Here is a 23,019-nt window from a genome sequence, read left to right on the forward strand (position 1 = left end):
ATCTACTCAATATACTACTTGAATTTCTAGCCAGAGGAATTAGTCAACAAAAGCAGATCAAAGGGATACATATTGGAAAAGAGGAAGTCAAGATATGACACTTTGTTCATCATAAAATAGTATACAAAAGTCACCCAAAAAAATCCATGAGAAAAATCCTCAATTTGATAAACAACTGCAGTCAAATGGATAGAAAATAAAATTAACTCAAACAAATCAGTAGCATCCCTCTACTCAAAGGGAAAATAGACAGAAAAAGAAATTGGGTAAATGACATTCTTTACAATGGTCAAAATTAATATGAAATATCTAGGTGTGATCCTAGCCAAAAAAAAAAAAAAAACAAAAACAAAAAAAAAAAACAAAAAAAAAAAACAAAAAAAAAAACAGAAAAATGCCTGTATGAAAAGAAATTGGATTCTCTGAAGAAAGAAATCGAAGACCTCAAAATATGGAAAGTTCTCCCATGCTCACAGAAGGATTAACATAGTAAAAATGGTCATCTTACCTAAAGAAATCTACAGATTCAATGCATTTCCCATCAAAATTCCAGCTAAATTCTAAAACGAGAAAGAAAGAGAAATTTTCAACTTAATCTGGAATAACCCCCCCCCCGCCAAAAAAAAAGAAAGAAAGAAAACAAGTATGTAAAAGACCATTCTTGGGTTGGGGATTTAGCTCAGTGGTAGAGCGCTTGCCTACCAAGCACAAGGCCCTGGGTTCGGTCCCCAGCTCCAAAAAAAGAAAAGAAAAAAAAAAGACCATTCTCTACAATAAGAAAACTTCTGGGAGAATCACCATAGCTGACCTCAAGTTATACTACAGAGAAACAGTGATGAAAACCCATATGGTATTGCTAAAGAGACACACAGATCAATGAAATACAACTGAAGACCCAGAAATGAACCCACAAACCTATGGTCCCTTGATCTTTGACATAGGAGCCAAAATCATCCAGTGGAAAAAAGACAGCCTTTTCAACAAATGGTGCTGATGCAACTGGCAGTCAACATGTAGAAGAATCCAAATTTAACTATTCCAATTTCCTTGTAAAAAGCTCAAGCCCAAGTGGATGAAGAACCTCTACAAAATGACAGATACAATGAATCTATTAGAATATTCCCCTATCACTGGCATAGGGGGAATTTTTCTGAACATACTATCAATGCCTCATGCTTTAAGATCAAGAATTGACAAATGGAACCTCATAAAATTGAAAAGCTTCTGAAAGGCAAAAGACAATGTAAATAAGACAAAAGAGCAAGCCAAAATTGAGAAAAGGTGTTTATCACCCCTAAATCCAATAGAGGGCTAAAATCCAAATTATACAAAGAATTCAAGAAGTTAGGCTCCAGAGAATCAAATAACCATATTTAAAATGGGATACAGAATTAACAGAGACATTTTAACTGAAGAATTTCAAATGGCTGAGAACTTACAGAAATGTTCAACACACTTAGTCATCAGGGAAATGCATATCAAAACAACCCTGAGATTCCATTTCATATTAGTCAGATAGGCTAAGATCAAACCTCAAGTGACAGACATTGGTGATTGTAGGGAATGGCGCGGCGAAGTAAAGATGGCGCCGACAGCCAGCCCCGTCCGAATGTGAATAACTTACCGCGCATGCACAGGCATCTCCCCTGTCAGGGCAGCTGTATGATAATGAGGTGAATCTGGCGCCCTCCTGTGGTGAACAACAGTACTGCGCATGCGTGGGGTTTTGCACCTGAAGTCAGTCTGGCTGGGGCGGTACTATGCTAATGGAGGTTCATGCCGCACCAATCTCTGGAGGACAAGTAGCTGGGATGACAGTGGGGTGACTCGTGCCCCACCAATCCCTGAAAGAATATTAGCATACTGCTGTGTATATAAGGCAAGCGGCTTTGCTGCTTGGGGGCGGTAACATTTGAAGCTGTAACACTTGGAGCTGTAACACTTAGAGCTGTAAGACTTAGGGCTGGCTGCTGCCGCCGCCGCCTCCCTGTGTCAACAATGAAGGTGTCCTGCAGTAAAGGCTGTTGAGAAGAATCCAACCGTGTTGCCTCTTCCTTGCCGGCCGAGGTGGGCGTGACAGGTGATGATGTGGAGAAAGGGGAACACTTCTCCATTGCCTGTGTAATTGAAAGCTCACACAATTACTCTTGAAATAGGTCTGGCAGTTCATTAGAAAATTGGACATAGAGCCATCTGGGGACCCAGATATACTATTCCTAGTATATGCCCAATAGAAGCTTCAACATATAAAAAAGACACATGCTCCACAATGTCCATAGCAGCCTTACTTTTAATAGCCAGAAGATGGAAAGAACTCAGATGTCCATCAACAGAGAAATAGATAAATAAAATATGGTACATTTACACTAAGCAATACCTCTCTGTTAATAAAGACAATGATTTCATGAAATTTGCAGGCAAACAGAAAGAAGTTGAAAATATTATCCTTAGTGAGGTACCCCAATCACAAAAGAGCACTCATGGTATGTTCTCATTGATAAGTGGATAATAGCCAAAAAGAAGCTCAGAATCCCTACAATGAAACTCACAGATCACAGGAAAGCCAGGAAAAAAGAAGATCACATCAAAGTGTGGATGCTACAGTACTACTCAGTAGGGGGAAGAGAATAATTTCTGGGAAGTAGAGGGAGAATGGGATCATGGAATGTGAGAGGAAGGGGAGATTAAAAGGGGGGCAGTTCAGCTATGGGAGAAGATGGGGGAGAAGTACTGAGGTTTAGTAATTTGAAAGTAGGTATGTAGCAGTTGGGAATGGGACCTGAGGCTAGCTACTATAAAGTCCCAGATACCAGGGACCCAAGAGGTTCCCAGGATAAAAAGGGGATTACTTTAACTGAAATACCCAACAAATGGGATAGTGAACCTATAGAGACCATTTCCAGTAGATATGCATGGCCTCCAGTTGAGGATTGAGGACACACCAACCCACATCAATTTTATTAATACAGAATTGCTCCTGTCAAAAGAAAATGCACAGCCAAAGAATAGAGCAGAAACTGAAGAGACTACCCTACCTAGGGATCTCTTCCATCAAATGACAACAAACCCAGACACTATCGCTGATGTCAAAATGTGCTTATTAATAGGAGCCTAGAATAGCCCTGGTTCTGCCAGAGCTGGACATGCAGATGTACACACCCAAACATCGGACTGAGCCCAGGGACCCCAATGGGGAAGTTTGGACAAAACTAACTTTTTACATAGTGAGAAACATGGCTGGATATGTAGAAGAGGATTGGCTTATCTGGAATCAAAAGGAAGAAATCCGCTTGGTACTGAGAAGGCTTGGTGACCTAGGATACAGGGATGCTAGGGCCCTGATGCAGGAGTGTGGTGGGCCAGTGGGTGAGCACCACCAGAGAAGGAGAGTTAGCAGGCTAGTCGAAGGGGGTTGTTAGGAAGGAAAATAACATTTGAAATATCAATAAATAAAATAACCAATTAAAAATTACAAGATCAGAAAGGAAAAGGACAGAAACTGAGGAAATTCAAAAAAACATCATATTCTAATACAAAAGCCAATACTCAAAAAACTGGAAAATATAGATGAAATAGATGATTTTCTAGTAGATACCACATACCAAAGTTAAAGTGAGTGCAAGTAAGCTATGTAAACTGGCCCATATCCCCAATGGACATAGAAGAAATGTCAGAAGCCTCCCAATCAAAAAAAGTCCAGTGCCAGATGGCTTCAAAGCAGAATTCTACCAGACTTTCAAAGAACAGTTAATACCAATACTGCTCAAACTGTTCCATAAAATAGAAACAGGAGGAACATTACATAACTAATTCTCTGAAGCCATGATTACTCTGATACCTAAACCATGCAAAGACCCAACAAAGAGAGCTTCTGACCAGATTCACTTATGAAAATTGATACAAAAATAATGCAATTCTAGCAAACCCAATCCAAGAATACATAAAAACTATCATTTACAACCATATAGGCTTCATGGCATGGATGCAAGTTTGCTTCCGTATACAAAAATCCATTAATTTAATCCATTCCCATGACAATCCTATTAGATGCTGAAAAGCATTTGACAAAATACAACACGTATTCATGTTGAATAGAGAGATCAGAAATTCAAGGCCCATACCTAAACATAATAAATGGAATATACAGAAAACAAGCAGCTAGTATCAAATTAAATGGAGAGATACTTGAAGCAATTTCTTTAAAGTGAGGGACAAGGGAAGGAGGCCCATTCTTCCTGTATCTTTTCAGTATGGTACTCAAATTTCTAGCTAGAGCAATAAGACAAGAAAAAGATCAAGTTGGCAAATAAGAAAAACAGATATCCCTATTTACAGGTGATATGCTGGTATACATAAGCGACTCCAAACATTCAACCATAGAATTTCTACAGCTGATAAGCAACTTCAGCCAAGTGAGTGGACATAAAATGAATGCAAACATATCAGTAGCCTTCCTCTATACAAATGATAAATCGGGTGAGAAAGAAAGTAGGCAAATAACACTCTTCATAGTAATCACAAATAAGTTAAAATATCTTAGGATGTCTCAAACAAACATGAAAAAGATCTGTGTCTTCACTAATGTTTTATAGCTGTAAATAGATCATGAACAAGGCAACACTTTAAAAATGACATTTAATTGGGACTGGATTTTCAGGTGTAGAGGTTTAGGCCATTTTCATTAAGGTGAGAACATGATAGCAACCAGGCGGTCATGTTACAGGAGGAGCTAAGAATTCTACATCTTCATCTGAAGTCTGCTTGCAGAACACTGCTTCCATGCATTTAGGATGAGGATCTTAAAGCCCAAATCCAGAAGTACACACACAACCTAACAAGTGCACACCTATTACAACAGTGCCACAGCTTCTAATAGCGTCAAAACTTGCGACAAGCACATACAAACTATAAAAACCTGTATAACGTATGATAAGAACTTCTAGTATCTCGTGCTCGCTTCGGCAGCACATATACTAAAATTGGAACGATACAGAGAAGATTAGCATGGCCCCTGCGCAAGGATGACACGCAAATTCGTGAAGCGTTCCATATTTTTGCAAACCACTGAACTGAGAATAGGACCCCCGTTGAAGGAATCAGAGAAAGAACTGGAAGAGCTTGAAGGGGCTCGGGACCCCATATGTACCACAATGCCAAGCAACCAGAGCTTCCAGGGACTAAGCCACTACCTAAAGACTATACATGGACTGACCCTGGACTCTGACCTCATAGGTAGCAATGAATATCCTAGTAAGAGCACCAGTGGAAGGGGAAGCCCTGGGTCCTGCTAAGACTGAACCCCCAGTGAACTAGACTGTGGGGGGGAGGGCGGCAATGGGGGGAGGGTTGGGAGGGGAACACCCATAAGGAAGGGGAGGGGGGAGGGGGATGTTTGCCCGGAAACCGGGAAAGGGAATAACACTCGAAATGTATATAAGAAATACTCAAGTTAATAAAAAAAAATAAATAAATAAATAAAATAAATTATTAAAAAAAAAGAACTTCAAGTATCTCAAGAAAGAAATCAAAGAAGACTTCAGAAAATTGAGAGATCACATAGGATCCTGGATTGGCTTGATTGAAATTATAAAAATGACAACCCTACCAAAAGCAATCTACATATTTAATTTAAACCCATCAAAATCCCACACAATTCTTCAAAGACATGGAAAGAGCGATTCTCAATTTCATGTAGATAAACAAAAAACCAGGATAGTAAAAACAATTATTAACAAAAAAGGACCTCTGAGTGAATCACAATCCCTGACCTCCAGCTGTACTAGAGAGCAACTGTCATAAAAACTCGATGGTGTTATTTCAGAGACAAGTTGATAACTGAAACAAAATTGAAGATCGGGAATTAAAAGAACACACTTATGGTCACTTTACCTTTGACAAAGAAGCCAAAAATATACAGTGGAAAAAAGAAAGCATCTTCAATGAATGGTGCAGGTCTAACTGGCAGTTGGTATGTAGAAAAATTAAAATAGACCCATTCTTTTCTTCTACTGGATATTTGTTTTGTTATATTTCAAATGTAATCTGCTTTCCCAGTTTTGGTTTTCTGTTTATAAACCCCCTATCCTATTCCCCTTCACATTCTTCTGTGAGGGTGCTCCCCTCAACCTCCCACTGCCTCCTGCCTCCCCACTCTGATATTACCCTACACTAGGGGGTCCAGCCTTGGTAGAACCAAGAGCTTTATCTCCCACTGATGCACAACAAGGCCATTATCTGCTACACATGCAGATAGAGACATGGCTCTGTCCATGTGTACTTTTTGGTAGGTGGTTAATTCCCTGGGAGCTCTGATTGGTTTGTATTCTTGTTCTTATGGCATTCCAAGCCCCTTCAGCTCCTTCAATCCTTTCTCTAACTCATTCAATGGGACCCCATTCTCAGCTCAATGGTTGGCTGCTAGCATTAGGCTCTGTTTATTTCATGCTTTGGCAGAGAATCCTCAGGAGACAGCTATATCAGTCTCCTGGTGGCATGTACTTCTTGGCATCAGCACAAGTATCTGGGTTTGATTGGTTTAGACTCATTTTTATCTCACTGTACAAAGCTCAAGTTCAAGTGGATCAAGGACTTCAACATAAAACAAATTACACTGAATCAAATAAAAATCTAGTTATGAAAGAGCCTTGAACACATTGGCACAGTAGAAAATTTACTAAATATAATTCCAGCAGCTCATGCTCTAAGATCAAGAACTGATAAATTGAACCTCATTAAATTAGAAAGCTTATGTAAAGCAAAGTATACAGTCAATAGGACAAAGCATCAATAAACTGATTGAGAAAAATATCTTCAGTAAAACCACAGCTGATAGAGAGCTAATATCCAACATAAAAAGAACTCAAGAAGCTAACTTCCAAAACTCAAACAACCCAATAAAAATGGGGTGTAGAACAAAAGAGAGAATTCACAACAGAGGAACCTTGAATGGCCAAGAAGCACTTAAAGAAATATTCACAAAGCAGGTCTCAACAGATAGAAGCAGTTTGAAATAATCCCTTGCACCCTATCTGATTGCAATTGACTAAATAACAGCAAAAACAACAGAAAGTCCACATAAACATGAAAGGTGAACAATGCTGTAATCAATGATAACTTTGTCAAGGGAAAATAAAAAAGAAAGAAATTGGAACGTTTTAGAATTTAATGAGAATGAAGGCACCACATATTATAATTTATCAGACACCATGAAAGCAGTGGTAAGCAGAAAACTCAGAGTTCTATGAACCTCCAAAATGAAACTGGAAAGTACATACACTAACAGCTTGACTGCACACCTGACAGCTCTAAAACAAAAATAAGCTAATACACCCAAAAGGAATAGAGGCCATGAAATAATCAAACTAAGAGCAGAAATCAACCAAGTAGAAAAAAAAGAAATATTCAAAGAATCAACAAAACCAGGTGGTGGTTCTTTGAGAAAATCAACAAGATAGATAAACTGTTAGCCAAACTAACTTGAGGGCAGAGAGACACTATAGAAATTAAGAAAGTCAGAAATTAAATTGGAGACAAAGCAAAAGAAACTGAGGAAATACAAACAATTATCAGATCCTATTGCAAAAGGCTATATTCAACAAAACTGGAAACTGTGGATCAAATGAACAATTTTCTAGACAGATACCAGGTACCAAAGTTAAATCAGGATCAGATAAACCATCTGAGAAGTTCCGAAACCCCTGAAGGAAGAGAAGCTCTAATGAAAATTCTCCCAACCAGAAAACCACCTAGGACCAGATGGATTTAATGCAAAATTCTATTAGACCTTCAAAGAAGACCTACTACCAACAATTTTATAAATATTCCAAAAAAACAGGAACAGAAGGAATACTGTTCAATTTGTTCTATAAAACCATAATTATGCTCATACCTAACCACACAAAAACCCAACAAAAAAAGAGAACTTGAGACCAATTTCCCTTTATAATATTGTTGCAAAAATATTCAATTATATTTAAACAAATGAAATCCAAAACACATCAAAACAATTATTCATGATGATCAAGGAGGCTTCATCTCAGGGATGCAAGAATGCTTCAATATACAGAAATCCATCAGTGTAATCCACTATGTGAAGAAAATCAAAGGAAAAAAAAACACATGATCATCTCAATTGAGGCTAACAAAGCATTTGTCAAAATTCAACACCCCTTCATAATAAAGGTCATGGAAAGATCAAAAATTCAAGGCCCACATGGAAACATACAAAATGCAATATATACAAGCCAGGAGCCAACATCAAACTAAATTGAGGAAACATTGAAACAATCCCACTAAAACAGGGACTATACAAAGCTGTCTACTCTTTCCCTACCATTTAGTATAGTACATGAAATCTTAGTTAGAGCCATTAGATAACACAAAAGAGATCAAAGAAATACAAATTGGAAAAAAAGAATTAAAAATATCACTATTCGTAGTTCATATGACAGTATACTTAAGTTACCACAAAATTCCCCCAGAGAATTTCTAAACATAATAAACAATTTCAGCAATGTGACTGGATATAAAATTAACTCAAAAAAAAACCCAAAAATGACAAATAAGTTGAGAAAGAAATTAAGGAAGTGACACCCTTCAAAATAGCCACAAATAATGTAGATGCCTTGGTGTGACTCTAATCAAGCAAGAGAAAGATTTCTATGACAAGAACTCCAAGCCTCTGAAGAAAAAGAATTGAACATGATATCAGAAGAAGGAAAACTATTCATGCTCATGGATTCACAGGATGAATATACTGAAAACTGCAATCCTTCCGAAAGCAATCTACCCACTCAGTGCAATCTCCATAAAAATTCCAACTCAATTATTCAAAGAGTTAGAGCAATTTTCAAATTCACTTTGAATAACAAAAAACCTTAGATACAAAAAATCTATTTTCAACCATAAAAGAACTTTTAGGGTAATCACCATCCTTGACCTCCGACTGTATTACAGAGCAATCATGATATAAAATCCATTGTTTTGGTTCACAGACAGGCAAGTAGATCAATGGAATAGAATTGAAGACCCAGAAATAAACCCACACACCTATGGCCACTTGATCTTTGACAAAGGAGCTAGTACCATCAAGTAGAAAAAAAACAGAATTTTCAACAAATGGTGCTGGTTCAATTGGAAGTCAGCATGCACAAGAATGCAAATCAATCCATTCTTTATTCTGTACAATGCTCAAGTACAACTGAATCAAGGACCACCAAATAAAACCAAATACATTGTAACTAATAGAACAGAAATTGAGGAAGAGACTTGAACATATGGGCACAGGAGAAATTTTCCTGAATAGAACACCAATGACTTATGCTTTAAGATTAAGAACCAACAAATAGGACTTTATAAAATTGCAAAACTTATGGAAGACAGATGACAGAATGACAACCAACAGATTAAGAAAAGATCTTACCAAGCCTATATCCATTAGAGGGCTAATATCCAATATATACGAGGAACTCAAGAAGTTAGACACAAACCAAATAAACCTATTTAAAAATTGGCTACAAAGCTAAACAGACAGTTCTTAACTGAGATACGTGAAATAACCATGAAGCACCTAAAGAAATTTTCAATATCCTTAGTCAACAGGGAAATGCAAGTAAAAACCCCTTATATTCTACCTCACAGCAGTCAGAATGGCTAAGATTAGAGACTCATGTGAATGCAGATGCTGCCAAGGCTGTGGAGAATGAGGAACAATCCTCCATTGTTGCTGGGATTGAAAGCTGGTACAACCACTCTGGCAATCGGTCTCGAAGTTCCTCTGAAAATTGAACATAATGCTACTGATAACAGCTATACCACTCCTGGGCATATACCTAAAAGAAGCTCCAACATTTAAGAAGTCCACATGCTCCACTATGCTCATAGCAACATTTTTTATAATAAACAGAAACTGAAAAGAATCCAGATGTCCTTCAACAGAGGAATGGATACAGAAAATTCACAACACATGAAGTTCAAGAAGAAGGAAGACCAAAATATGGATGCTTTTGTTCTCCTTTGTAGGCACTACAAAATACAGTGGGAAATACATGGAAAAATACTGGAGGAGAGAATGAAAGAAAGGCCATCGAGAGATTTCCCCACCTGGGGATACATCCCATCTATAGCTACAAACCCAGTCACTATTGCTGATGCCAAGAAGTACTTGCTGACAGGAGCCAGATATGAATGTCTTCTGAGAGGCTCTTCTAGAGCCTCACTGACACAGACGAGGATGCTTGCAGCTAATCTTCAGACTGAACACAGGAACCCCAATGGAGGATTTGGAAAAAGGAATGAAGTAGCTGAATGAATTTGTAAGCCCATAGGACAAACAACAATATCAATCATTCAGAACCCCTAGAGCTCACAGGGTCTAAGACCACCAACCAAAGAATACACATGTAGGGACCCATGGCTACAGATGCATATGTACAGATGATCTCATTGTCCAGCATCAATAGGTGGAGAATCCCTTGGTTGTGTGAAGGCTCATTTCCCCAGTGTGTGAGAATGGCAGGGTGATGAGCTGAGAGTGGGTTGGTAGGAGGGCAAGCATCCTAATAGAAGCATGGTGTCAGGGGATGATAGAGGGGGAAACCATAAAAGGGGATAACATTTGATATTTAAGTACATAAAATATCCAATAAAAAATTCCAATCAAAGAAAAATAAAATGTAACATATATTGTGAGGCTTTACAGAGTGTTTTTGACTATATATAAACATATATATATATATATATGCATATATATACATATATATATTCATTTTTATAGATTTTGGATATCATTAATTTTGGTATATTTTACTTTATTTAAAGTTACTTTACGAAAAATTTAATAAATTTTATAATATTATTTTTAAAATTGTAATAAAAATATGGGGAAAAACTGGTGGGAGTACATAGTCACACAGTAACTATTGAAATCACTGGGTATTTTACTCATAAACCCTGAAAATATATTTTATTGGACCCAATTATGAAATATTAAGTATATACAAAAACTACTTAGGTTTATAGTACTATATCTTGGTGTATATTATTATGTACTTAGGTGTATACTACTTACTTAGATATATACCACTATATACTTAGGTGTATACTACCAAACCAAAGAATACACATTATTCTATACTTAGGTGTATTATACTACATTCATGGGTGTACATTTTTATATACTTAGGTGTGTTATACTACATTCATGGGTGTATGTTACTATGTAGCTAGGTGTATACTCCTACACACCTAGGTATTTACTAGTAACAAGTAGTTGAAAATCTGTGCTAATTTCAACTCAACTCACAGTAGCTTGGAAACACGTTCAGCCTATGTGCCCATCAACTAAAAAATAGATAATGAAATTGTGATGTGCAAACATAATAAAATTACATTCAGCTATAAGAATGAATCTATGAGCTTCTTAGGAAACTAAATGTAAGTGAAAAATGTACTTAATGAAGTAACACAGGGAAAGATAGACAAGTTGTATATATTCTCTGTCATATGAGCATTCTAGATAAATTCTTAGTGCGTTTAATCTGAAGTTCACATAAAGGACAGAAATCTAGAAAGGGACCATTAGAAGGAGAACAAGAACAAAATACCTAAGGAAAGAGAGATACAAAAATACTTATAAAATGGAATGGAGGGAATGAATATGAGAATGAGGTGGTTTATGAAATATGGGGTAGTAAGATGAAGGATAATTAATCAAAACCAAGAATATATGAAGATGCATTATGGAAACTCATTATTTTGTAAGCTCATTAATATATTAGTCAAGGCACCTTTCATAGGTAGAAAATGCTGCTTGTAGAAGTTATAGGTTGGTAAATGAAAACTTTATTGCTAGTGTTGGGGAATCTCCCTAGGAGTGATTGCCTGAAAATGCCTGAGTATCCAAATATTAAAGGCAATTTTCATTTTTGTCAGGCCCACAAAAATTAGTTTGTAATATCCATTACTAAAGATATACTTATATACTAGTCAGGAGATAGAGAAAGCAAACTGTGAGGACCTGATGGATTCTGCCTGTACCCACAACTGAACTGAACGAGTCCTACAGGTCCCTTGCACCAAATTGCCATGGAAGAGAGAGTTGGACCCTCAGAAATGTGGAAAATCATGAGACCTCAGGAGAGACCTCCACTTCTGTTCACATTCCTAGCCCAAGAGTAACATGGCTAATGGCCTCTGGATACAGGAATATAGGAGCAGTTGGCAGCAGGAACCTACTGGTTATTTCTGCCTGTGCCTGAAACTGACCTGGACCAGTCCCAGCAGCCTCCTGTACCCAAATCCCATGGGGGAAAGAGCTGGTCTCGCAGAAGTGCAGACAATCATGATACTTCAGGGGAGACTGCCACTTCTGCTCACATCCCTGACCCAAGAGGGACAGCCTAGTTCCCTCTGTGAATTCTGGTCACAGGATCGTATGAGCAGTCAGGATCAGGAACCTTAAGGTTTCTGCCTATGCTGAGAGGTGGAAGCCAATCACCAGCAACTCCTACACACCTGAGAGAAGAGGTAAGAACAACTCTTCTGCACTTAGCAACCTGCCTGGAGGCTTCAGGTCACATAAACACAGGAGCAGCTCTCTGCTCCCAGTTGAAAGAAAACCGGTCTACATGACTGCTGAAACACAGGCCTACAGGAGGGTCAAGCTGCTGTCAGAGACAACAAAACAAGCTAACACCAGAGACAAACTGATGGAGAGAGACAAGTACAGGAAGTAAAACAACAGCAACCAAGACTACTTGGCATCATCAGAGGCCAGTTCTCCCACCAAAGAAAATATTGGATATCCCAACACACCTTCAAAGAAAGATTTCTATTTAAAATCACATCTCAAGATGCTGATAGAGGACTTTAAGAAGAACATTAATAAGTCCCTTAAAGAAATATACGACAATACAGGTAAATAAGTAGAACACCTTAAAGAGGAAACACAAAAATCCCTTAAAGAATTACAGGAAAACACAACCAAACAGAAGGATTGAAGAAAACCATCCAGGATTTAAAAATGGATAAAGTGAAACAATAAAGAAAGCACAAAGGAAGACAACTCTGGAGATAGAAAACCCAGGAAAGAGATCAGGAGACATAAGTGCAAGCATCACCAACAGAATACAAGGCATTTATGAGAAATTCTCAGGGGCAGAATCACCATTTAAAACATTGACACAATCATCAAAGATAATATAAATGCAAAAGGCTTCCAACCAAAAGCATCCAGGAAATCCATAACACAGTGAAAAGATTAAACCTAGGGATAATAGCTATAGAAGAGAGGAAAGATTCCCACATAAAGAGCTAGTAAATATCTTCAACAAAATTATAGAAGAAAACTTCCCTAACCTAAAGAAAGAGGTTCCCATTAACATACAAGAAGCCCACAGAACTCAGAATAGATTGAACCAGAACTGTTGTTATTAGGTCTTCAAAATAGTTATTAGGTCATAAAATAATTAAAACACCAAAGGCACAAAATAAAGAATATTAAAAGCAGTGCGGGAAAAATGTCAAGTCATGAAAAAAGGCAGACCTAACACACTGATACCATACTTCTCACCAGAGACTATAAAATTCAGAAGATCATAAGGCAGAAGTCATACAGACTCTAAGAGAACACAAATGCCAGCCCAGACTAGTATAGCCACCAAAATTCTGAATTAGCATAAATGGAAAAACCAAGATATCCATGACAAAAGCAAATTTCTACAAAATCTTTCTACAAATTCAGCCCTACAAAGAATAATAGATATAAAACTCCAACATAAGGAAAGAAACTACACCATAGAAAAAACAAGAGAGTAATCTCCTTACAAAGAATCCAAAAGAAGAGATACACACAAACATAATTCTACCTAAAAGAAGAAGAACAACAAAAAAACCCAAAAAATAGCAATCATTCTACTTTTTCTTAATCTTTATTAACATGAGTATTTCTTATTTACATTTCGAATGTTATTCCCTTTCCCGGTTTCTGGGCCAACATCCCCCTAACCCCTCTCCCTCCCCTTCTATATGGGTGTTCCCCTTCCCATCCTCCCCCATTACCACCCTCCCCCCAAACAATCATGTTCACTGAGGGTTCAGTCTTGGCAGGGCCAAGGGCTTCCCCTTCTACTGGTGCTCTTACTAGGCTATTTATTGCTACCTATGAGGTTGGAGCCCAGGGTCAGTCCATGTATAGTCTTTGGGTAGTGGGTTAGTCCCTGGAAGCTCTGGTTGGTTGGCATTCTTGTTCATATGGGGTCTCAAGCCCCTTCAAGCTCTTCCAGTTCTTTTCTGATTCCTTCAACGGGGGTCCCATTCTCAGTTCAGTGGTTTGCTGCTGTCATTCGCCTATGTATTTGCTGTATTCTGGATGTGTCTCTCAGGTGTGATCTACATCCGGTCCTGTCAGCCTGCACTTCTTTGCTTCATTCATCTTATCTAGTTTGGTGGCTGTATATGTATGGGCTACATGTGGGGCAGGCTCTGCCTCTGTTCTAAACATTGCCTCCCTATTCCCTCCCAAGGGTATTCTTGTTTCCCTTTTAAAGAAGGAGTGAAGCATTCACATTGTGGTCATCCTTCTTGAGTTTCATGTGTTCTGTGCATCTAGGTTAATTCAAGCATTTGGGCTAATAGCCACTTATCAATGAGTGCATACCATGTGTGTTTTTCTGTGATTGGGTTACCTCACTCAGGATGATATTTTCCAGTTCCATCCATTTGCCTATGAATTTCATAAAATCATTGTTTCTACAAAATCTTTCTACAAATTCGGTCTTACAAAGGATAATAGATAGAAAACTCCAACATAAGGAAGGAAACTACACCATAGAAAAAACAAGAAAATAATCTCCCTACAAAGAATCCAAAAGAAGAGAGACAGAGAAACATAATTCCACCTAAAAGAAGAAGGACAACAAAAAAAAGAAAGAGAAAACAATCAGAAGATAGCAATCATTATTGCTTAATATCTCTTAACATCAATGGACTCAATTCCCAAATTAAAAAACATAGACTAAGAGACTGGATATATTAAAAGGACCCAGAAATTTGCTGCATGCAGGAAACACACCTTAGTTAGAAAGGCAGGCACTATCTCAAAGTAAAAGGCTGGAAAACAAATTTCCTAGCAAATGGTCCTAAGACAAAAGCTGGGGTAAACATTCTAATATAGAGTAAAAACAACTTTTAAGTAAATGTTAGCAAAAATATGAGGAAAGACACTTCATACTCATCAGAGGAAAAATCGACCAAGATGAACTCTCAATCCTGAATAATTATACTTCAAATGCAAGAACAAATTCATTCATTAAAGAAAGTTTAATAAATCTCAAAGCCCACATTGCACCTCACACGATAATAGTAGGAGAATTCAATGTCCCACTCTCATCAATGGAAAGACCATAGAAAGAGAAAATAAACACAGACACAGTTAATATAATAGAAGTTATGAACCAAATGGATTTAACAGATATTTATAGAATATTTCATCCTAAAACCAAACAATATGACTTCCTCTCAGCACCTTATAATACCGTCTCAAACATTGACCCTATAATTTGTCAAAAAATATGACTAAACAGATACAAGTAGATTTAAATAATCCCATGCATCCTTCAGATCAAGACAGACAAATATAACTACAGAAAGCTCACATACTTATGGAAGTTGGACTACGTTCTACTCAGTGATAACTTGGTCAAGGAAGAAGTAAAGAAAAAATTAAAGACATTTTAGAATTTAATGAGACTGAAGGTACAAGATATCCAAACTTATAGGACACAAGGAAAGCAATGCTAAGAGGAAAACTCATATCTGAGTGCCTCCAAAAAGAAACTAGAGAGAGCATACATTAGCAGCTTGGGCACACAACTAAAACCTCTAAAACAGAAGAGGAAAATACAGCCAATAGGAGTAGAAGGTAGGATATAATCAAACTCAGGGTTGAAATCAACCAAATAGAAAAAAAAAAAGAAGTATAAAAAAAACACCAAAAGCAGGAGCTGCTTCTTGGAGAAAATCAACAACATAGAAAAGCCTTTAACCAGAATAACCAGAGGAAAAAAGAGGGTATCCAACTTAATAAAATCAGAAATGAAAAGGGAGACAATATAAGAGAATCTGAGGAAATTCAAAAAAATCATCAGAACCTACTACAAAAGTCTATAATGAACAGAACTGGGAAATCTGGATGAAATGGTCAATTTTCTGGACAAATATCAGGTACCAAAGTTAAATCAGGCTCAGATAAACCATCTAAACAATCCCATATCACCTAAATGTATAGAAGCAATTATTAAAATTCTCCCAAACAAAAAGAGCCCAGGACCAGATGAGTTTAATGAAGAAATCTACCACATTTCCAAAGAAGACTACATACCAATACTGTCCAAACTATTCCACACAATAGAAATATAAGGAGCACTACACAATTGCTTCTATGAAGTCACAAGTACACTTGTACCTACACCACACAAAGACTCAACAAAAAAGAGAAATTCAGACCAATTTTCCCTATGAATATCGACAAAAAATACTCAAAATTCTCACAAACCGCATCCAAGAACACATCAAAACAATCTTACATCATGATCAAGTAGGCTTCATCCCAAGGATGCAGGAATGCTTCAATATACAGAAATGTATCCGCATACCCAGCTATGTAAAAAAAAAAAACTCAAAGAAATAAATGCATGTTCATTTTACGAGTTGCTGAGAAAGCATTTGACAAAATTCAACAACACCCCTTCATGATAAAAGTCCGGGAAAGATCAGGAATTCAAGGCCTATAAGTATACATAGTAAAAGCAATATACATCAAACCAGTAGCCAACATTAAACAAAATGAAGAGAAACTTGAAGCAATCCCACTAAAGTTAGGGACTAGATAAGGCTCCCCACTCTCTCCCTACTTATTCAATATCATACACAAAGTCCTAGCCAGAGCAATCAGAAAACATAGGACAAAGGGATACAAATTAGAAAGTAAACTGTCAAAATATCACTATTTGCAGATGACATGATAGTACAGTTAAGTGATCTCAAAAGTTCCACCAGAGAACTACTAAGCAGGAAAAAAAATTCAGGAAGTGGTTGGGTATAAAATTAACTCAAACAAATCAGTAGCCTTCCTCTACTTAAAGGATAAATAGGCTGAGAAATAATTAAGGAAATGACACCCTTCACAATAATCACAAATAACATAAAACACATATGTGTGACTCTTAACAAACACGTGAAAAATCTGTATGACAAGAACTTCAAGTCTCCAAAGAAATAAATTGAAGAAGATCTCAGAAAATGGAAAGATCTCCCATGTTCATAGATTGGCAGAATTAATATATTAAAAATGGTCACTTGCCAAAATCAATCAACACATTGAATGCAATTCCAATCAAAATTTATACTCAATTATTCATACAGTTAGAAAGAGCAATTTGCAACTTCATTTGGAATATCAAAAGATCCAGGATAGCAAAAAATAAACTAAACAATAAAAAACTTCTGGGGGAATCGCCATCCCTGACCTCAAGCAGTATTACAGAGCAATAGTGATGAAAAGTGTACGGTATTACTACAGAAACATGCAGGTACATCAGTGGAATAGAAATGAAGACCCTCACCTATAGTCACTTGCTCTTTGACAAAAAGCTAAAAGTATCCAGTGGGGATAAAAAAGATAGCATCATCAACAAATGGTGCTGGATCAAGTGGAGGTCAGAATGTAGAAAAATGTCAATCTAACCATACGTTTCACCTTGTACAAAGCTTAACTACAAGTGGATCAAGGACTTCTAGATAAAACAAGATACACTTAAACTAATAGAAGAAAAAAGTGGGGCAGAGCCTCGAATGCTTGGGCACTGAGGAAAATTTCCTGAACAAAACAAAGATGACTTATGTTCTTAGATCAAGAATCAACAAATGGGACATTATAAAACTGAAAAGCTTCTATAAGTCAAAGGAAACTATCATTAAAAGAAAGTGGCAACCATCAGATTGTGAAAAGTTCTTTACCAATCCTACATCCAATAGAGGACTATTAGACAAAATATACAAAAAACTCAAGAAGTTAAACTCCAAAGAGCCAAAAAACCCTACTAAAATGGGATACAGAGCTAAACAATGAATTATCAGCTGAGGAATAGTGAATGGTTGAGAAGTGCCTAAAGAAACATTCAAAATCCTTATTCATCAGAGAAATGCAAATCAAAACAACCCTGAGATTTCACCTCACACCAGTCATAATGGCTAAGATCATGAACTCATGTAACAAAAGATGCTGGCAAGGATACTGAGAAAGAGGAACACTCCCCAATTGTTGGTGGAATTGCAAACTGATACAACCACTCTGGAAATCAGTCTGGAGGTTCCTCAGGATATTGGACATTGCACTACCTGAAGACACAGGTATATCTCTCCTGGACACATACCTAAATGTTGCTCTAACATACAACAGGGACACAGCTTCACTACATTCATACTGCCTTATTTATTATTGCCAGAAGCTGGAAAGAACCCAGATGCCCATCAATAGATTAATGGACACAGAAATGTAGTCCATCTACAAAATGGAATACTATTCAGTTGTCAAAGAAAATGACTTTATAAAATTCATAAGCACGTGGATGGAACTGGGCAATATCATACTGAGTGAGGAAACCCGATCACAAAATACACACATGCTATGCCCTCACTGATAAGTGGATATTAGCCCAACAGTTCGAATTACCCAGGATACAACCACAGACTACAGGAACCTCCAGAACAAGGATCAGGAAAGTGGATGATTCCATCCTTTTTAAAAGATGGAACAAAAATATTCATAGGAGGGGATATGGAGAAAAAGTTTGCAGCAGAGTCTGTAGGAATGGCTATTCATAGCCTGGCCCACCCAGATATACAGCCCAATTATATACAGTCACCAAAACTGAAATCAAGAAATGCATGCTTACAGGAGCCTGATATTGTTGTCTCCGTAGAGGCTCAGCCAAAGCATGTCAAATAAAGAGGTGAATGCTAGCAGCAGACCATTGGACTGAGAACTGGTTCCCCTTTGGCATTATTAGAGAAAGAATTGAAGTAGCTGAAAGGGACTGCAACCCCATAAGAACAACAATACCAACCACGCAGAGCTCCGAGAGGCTAAACCACTACCCATAGAAGACAAATTATCAGACCCATCACTCCAGCTGCATATGTAACAGAAGATGGCATTGTTGGGCAATAATGAGAGGAGAAACACGGTCCTGTTGGACCCCCCAGTGCAGAAGAATGTCAGACAGGTTTGAATTGGGGTGGTTAGGGAAGGGTAAAACCCTCCTAGAAGGAGACAAGAATGGAATTGGGGCTTATGGCCAGCAAACCGGAAATGTGAATAACATTTGAAATGTAAATTAAAAATAGTCAAAAAAAAAAGAGAAAGAAAGCTGGGCGTAGGTTGGATTATGTCATCCTGTCAAGTAGCCCTCACAATAGTAGGCAGGCTGATATTAGGTGATTGTCTGTGGGATGATGTCATTATACAGGTGAAGGCAGCTAAAAGATAGAACGAGGCCTGTCATTGGATGAGAAGGAAAAATGTATGGGAACAAAGTTTGAGGGAAGAAGAGGAGATTGGAATGGGAAGGCAGAGAAGCAGCCAGGAGAACATAGAGGGAGATGTTAAGATTCTACTCACATTGAACTGCCTGAGGATCCAGCTATACCTCTCTTGGGCATATACCCAAAAGATGCCTCAACATATAAAAGAGACACGTGCTCCACTATGTTCATCGCAGCCTTATTTATAATAGCCAGAAGCTGGAAAGAACCCAGATGCCCTTCAACAGAGGAATGGATACAGAAAATGTGGTACATCTACACAATGGAATATTACTCAGCTATCAAAAACAACGAGTTTATGAAATTCGTAGGCAAATGGTTGGAACTGGAAAATATCATCCTGAGTGAGCTAACCCAATCACAGAAAGACATACATGGTATGCACTCATTGATAAGTGGCTATTAGCCCAAATGCTTGAATTACCCTAGATCCCTAGAACAAACGAAACTCAAGACGGATGATCAAAATGTGAATGCTTCACTCCTTCTTTAAATGAGGAAAAAGAATACCCTTGGCAGGGAAGGGAGAGGCAAAGATTAAAACAGAGACTGAAGGAACACCCATTCAGAGCCTGCCCCACATGTGGCCCATACATATACAGCCACCCAATTAGACAAGATGGATGAAGCAAAGAAGTGCAGCCCGACAGGAGCCGGATGTAGATCGCTCCTGAGAGACACAGCCAGAATACAGCAAATATAGAGGCGAATGCCAGCAGCAAACCACTGAACTGAGAATAGGTCCCCTATTGAAGGAATCAGAGAAAGAACTGGAAGAGCTTGAAGGGGCTCGAGACCCCAAAAGTACAACAATGCCAAGCAACCAGAGCTTCCAGGGACTAAGCCACTACCTAAAGACTATACATGGACTGACCCTGGACTCTGACCCCATAGGTAGCAAGGAATATCCTAGTAAGAGCACCAGTGGAAGGGGAAGCCCTGGGTCCTGCTAAGACTGAACCCACAGTGAACTAGTCTATGGGGGGAGGGCGGCAATGGGGGGAGGGTTGGGAGGGGAACACCCATATGGAAGGGGAGGGGGGAGGGGGATGTTTGCCCGGAAACCGGGGAAGGGAATAACACTCGAAATGTATATAAGAAATACTCAAGTTAATAAAAAAAAAAAAAAGATTCTACTCAGTACGTTACAAGTTGTTATGAATTTTCTTAAGGAATGAATGGGTATGGGTCTTTGTATGTTTGGGAGGCAAATATATGTCATCAATTGGATAAGAGGTTATTGTGTTATGCATTCTTTATTGTGGTGATATGGGTTTGGGAGAATGTCAGGCAGCAGAGACACTGGGCTGTCACAGAGTTGGGATATATATTTCTAGCATGGTGAAGACTGGCTTTGGAACTAGATGGATACATAGACTGTTGACAGGCTCAGAGAGAGGCCTTCAGCAGTGTTTAATAGGATGGAGCAGAGCAGGAAAGACAAAGACGTTTGCTTTGCTGACTGAGATTAACTTATCTATCAGATATCTAGGGACACCATGGTGCTGAATCTAGTGGGGGTAAAGGCAGCATATTATTTTTTTAAATTTCACAGCAGCTGATGGCACCCAATGTTTATATTATTACTCTGGAAGAGAGTGCAAAATGGCAAACAAACCTGCTAGATGAGAATCCACTAGTAATCCTAAGAGTTGAGAGAAAGTTTTGTTTTCTACATAAGAGGAGTCCAGCACCATGTTGAATCATGTGAGCTCAATCCTCAAGCTCAGGAATTTAAGCAAAGAAACAGAAACGGGCTGGGCTGGCAGGCTGTGTAGGTCGACTGCTGTGTGATAAGGAGTTACAGCTCAGAGAGTTAAAGATAAAACCTGCTTTTGAAAGAAAGTCTTTCAGGATACTCATATACCTCCTAATGTCTCTCCACAGGAATTTTGGGTTGAAATCCTAGTTAGACAAGTTACTTCTTAATGACAGGCATTAATTAGAAGGTGATTTAGTTTGTTTTAAGAAAAGTACAGAGATTAGCCAAATCACATTGGGATTTTCATCCACAGTTCAGAACTTACATAGGGAAAGATTAGTCACTGACTTCAAGAAGAGAATTGTGATATTTCAAAGGTATTAAGGTTAAATAAACATCTGAGGCTCCAGGTAGAGAGCTTGACAGATTGATATATTTGGTGGCAATATCCTGGTTTAATAAGTTGATTATGGATATTGTAGTTAATAGGTGTTTAGTTTGTTTTATGAATTATGCCACTAAAGGCCATATGGCTTGTTGATGCCAGTTAGCAAGTGTCTGTGGTTATTTTTGACATTGACCACAACAGGAAGCTCAGATTCTCTTAACATGTGCTCCACAGAATTTTGGGTTAATTTCCTAATGTGACAGATTACAAAAGACTACCAAGCTCATATACTATTTTTAGCTTACTTCCTTTTTAAAAAACGCTTAATCTTCATAATGTACTTGACTTTGAGTTTTATGGTTATATTATTACTCTGGAAGAGAGGGAAGATACAAACTTTCCTGTTTGGAGACTAAGAAGCACATTATTATGGGAAAATGGTTTTGTTTTTGTGTTTTTTTAAAGTCTGATTAGGCTCCAGAAACCTCAGAGAGTTATAATGATCAGATTTGAGAGAGGGAGATGTCCTGAAAAATTAGATTCAAGAGAATCAAACAAAAAGATATCTCTATTCTAAACATTTGTGTTGAGAATTATCTTTTGCAAAATGTACCTACTTGGATTCCTGGTCTCAAGGACTTTCACATTGATCCAGGCAAGACCCACATCTGGCTATAATATTTGCTTTATTATTTCTACCTCCTACCCACAAGGATATCTCAACACCAACATACAACTTGAAAAGTTGTTGAAGAGTTATTACTCTAATTCTCTGGACTTTAGGGGGGCTGAAAGTGGTTATTCTAAGGTTGTTTTATGAGGAATTTAGAAATGGTTGTAATTTAACAGGGAGGAATTGGCTAGTTTGAGTTGTAGAGTCATAATCTCATTTGGTAACTAAGCTAAAATCATATCTTTGCTTGGTATAGATTTTATTAGTTAAAAAAGTTTAAAAGTAAAAGGATTAAAGTCATTCCTTCTATTGATGCCATTACAAATTTCTGAATTGATTACATATGTGAATTAAGAGCCAAATAGCAAGTTTATATCTCTAAGTATGTTAGAATAATTTCAAGATAATAAGATAATTAACAGAAAATATTCCAGATTAACTTATATAGATAGATGGTTTTCAAAAATGACAGAAATCCACAAAATAAGAGATTTAAAGTTATTTATATTTTGTTGAGACATATCTGCCCTTAGGATTTCCCATTTGACAGTTTTAATGAATAAATTGAGCATCTCAACCTCCAGGTGTGAAAATGCTTTATGGCTGGGTAACCACTGGGAAGAAACTGTCTGTTTCATCTTCAGAGTATACTGT

At 37.7% G+C, this 23,019-nt stretch overlaps 1 protein-coding gene and 2 non-coding genes across 3 annotated transcripts in view; 2 read left to right on the forward strand and 1 right to left on the reverse strand.

Moving 5' to 3' along the window:
* Positions 1-23,019, reverse strand: part of Sult2a2 (sulfotransferase family 2A, dehydroepiandrosterone (DHEA)-preferring, member 2) — a 67,017-nt gene that overhangs the window by 23,902 nt on the left and 20,096 nt on the right. The gene's annotated exons all lie outside the window — the stretch shown is intronic.
* Trnag-acc2 (transfer RNA glycine (anticodon ACC) 2) lies at positions 667-739 on the forward strand. The gene has a single exon. It is a non-coding gene; the product is annotated as a tRNA-Gly (tRNA).
* LOC120100123 (U6 spliceosomal RNA) lies at positions 4,950-5,056 on the forward strand. The gene has a single exon (XR_015655569.1). It is a non-coding gene; the product is annotated as a U6 spliceosomal RNA (small nuclear RNA).

The sequence above is a fragment of the Rattus norvegicus genome, chromosome 1 (genome assembly GCF_021556685.1).
Source record: "Rattus norvegicus strain SHRSP/BbbUtx chromosome 1, alternate assembly SHRSP_T2T, whole genome shotgun sequence".
Classification (NCBI taxonomy): domain Eukaryota; kingdom Metazoa; phylum Chordata; class Mammalia; order Rodentia; family Muridae; genus Rattus; species Rattus norvegicus.